Source organism: Capsicum annuum, chromosome 12 (genome assembly GCF_002878395.1).
Source record: "Capsicum annuum cultivar UCD-10X-F1 chromosome 12, UCD10Xv1.1, whole genome shotgun sequence".
Classification (NCBI taxonomy): domain Eukaryota; kingdom Viridiplantae; phylum Streptophyta; class Magnoliopsida; order Solanales; family Solanaceae; genus Capsicum; species Capsicum annuum.
In genome coordinates, this window is record NC_061122.1 from 152,709,529 (window position 1) to 152,711,690 (window position 2,162).

General features: G+C 32.6%; 1 long non-coding RNA gene across 1 annotated transcript; it reads right to left on the bottom strand.

The window, feature by feature from the left end:
* Window positions 1-470: 470 nt before the first annotated feature.
* Window positions 471-1,788, bottom strand: LOC107850090. Its single transcript, XR_001668455.2, has 4 exons — window positions 1,573-1,788; window positions 1,395-1,487; window positions 1,185-1,300; window positions 471-1,086 (listed from the first exon to the last, which is right to left on the bottom strand). It is a non-coding gene; the product is annotated as an uncharacterized LOC107850090 (long non-coding RNA).
* Between the last annotated feature and the right edge of the window lie 374 nt (window positions 1,789-2,162).

A 2,162-nucleotide genomic window follows, 5' to 3' on the forward strand; every position in this document is an offset into this window, starting at 1 on the left:
ATAAAAAAGCAATTATGAATTTCTGATAAGAGATTGAATTTTACACAAAATAAAATAATAACGCTCTAAATTCAATTTTGGTATAAGATTGCAGGATTTGAAAGTAATGTTGTAAATTAAATATGGTGTTTCACTTTCAGTACAACCTATGTACAGAAGAGCAATCACATGTTTAATTAAGATCAATATAAGGAGATACTAAAGGGTTTACCATTATTAAATATGGTCTGCCGATTGTCTTCCCTTTTCCTTCAAATTAAGGCAGTGATCTGCTGATTTCAGGCACCTTAGAATATCTAAAGAAACTGAATCATATACCAGCTATCTATACCAGCAAAAATCAATAATGTTTATAAAGTCAAGGTAATATCAAAAGTATTCTCACGAAACTAAATGGTGACAATAATTTTCACCATAAGCATAAGATGTAATATGAGTCGGTCAATCATTCATCTCCTGAAGTATGTCAGATCTTTAAATTCCGTGATAATATAATGTTTCAATTGTCGAGATTATGTCCAGCAATTCTAATTAGTACAAGTAATGCCATACAATTTCAGATAGGTAGTGGGGAATATCGTTCTCTAGCTTTGATGGGTAGATTATAGTGAAACTATTTTATGTTACATGCATCTCTCATCTATGCATCTGAACTACTTACGTTATAAGTCAGTAGCTATAATAGGTAAATATGTCACAATCTGTTCGGATAGATACATAACACAGGACTAGAAAACACCTGTTTCTACTTCTCCTTTCATGTGTTCACGTTCCTCTTCCAATTTCTTTTGCAAATCCTGATCCATATCTCTTTTCAAGTCGACTATCATTTGTTCACGCTCTTCTTGCAACTTTCTTTCCATGTCAAGTTGCATCTCTTGATGAATACTTTCTACCGCCGAAGAAACACTGGCCTCTATGTTTGGCTTGCTGCATTTGACTCTTTTTAGGAGGCTTCTTCCCATGCCCTTTTCCCTGAACATATCCTGATCTTACCCCAAGAACCAAAGATAAAATCTCATCGCTAGTCATGGGATTCTCGATATCTTCTGACTGTTGTTCAACGATAAGTTGATGAAGCTGTCCCTATAATAATACATTAATATTTAATTCCATACATAATATACTGAGCATAACTGATAGTACATCGAAAAGGCAATAAGGCAGTAGTTTTAGAAAAGTACATGAATATCTTTGGATTAAGGATCCAACCATACACGTTCTCCATTAACAATGTTATGTGTATGTTGGATCTTCCATATTTTATCTGTGTCTCCTTTACTCCTGTAAGAGGATTTCTCTGTAATAACAAAAGGAAAAATATAAGCAAACAATTGTATTCATATCAAAGAAGCATATGTAATAACAAGAAAACAAATGTAATGTATTTTCACCATAGATTCCTCTACTTCTGCAAATGATCTTGTACCACACGAATGTTTGGTTATTTGTTTTTCTCTATTTCTTTTATTTCTCTTGCTGACGACCTACACTTTAGTAGATTAGCAAATCTCTAATCAATCAGTAAATAGTTATTATTATGTGTAAAATTCTAATTATTTCTTAAGTTACCTTGAATTCATCACTGCCAAGATATTCCACTAGGTGCTTCAAGTCATCCAACTCAACATCCTTAGGTCGATGAGATAATCAATCTTTATCATTGTCATAGCTAGAATAGATAACTTGTAGTTGAGCTTTCCATGATCTAAAAAGTCTTTGCATAGTGCTTATCACAAAGCCTTGCAACTTATACTCTGGCAGCCCATTTCGAACTTCAAATTTATCCTGCATAAAATGTAACAATTTATTTGACATTGTAACTGCATATAGATAAAACATAAAATATAAAAGACATATAATATTAAGAGAAATTACCCTGACCCTAACCCACATTGCTTCTCCATGCTTTAAAACTATCTTCTGCCAATTTCCATCTCGAAATGAGATAGTGGTTCTCATGATCAAACTAGAGTAATTGACAATGTCTCTAGCTCCAGAACCTACAGCTCTATCAATGTCATCTATGTCATCTAGAATCATAATTTTGATTTTTCCTCCATGTTTAATCTTAAAATCCACAGTTTTAGATTTGTATTTCCCTCTTCCTTTCCTAATATTGATAAGGGAAACTGCAAACCAAGAAAAAATATTATTATTTA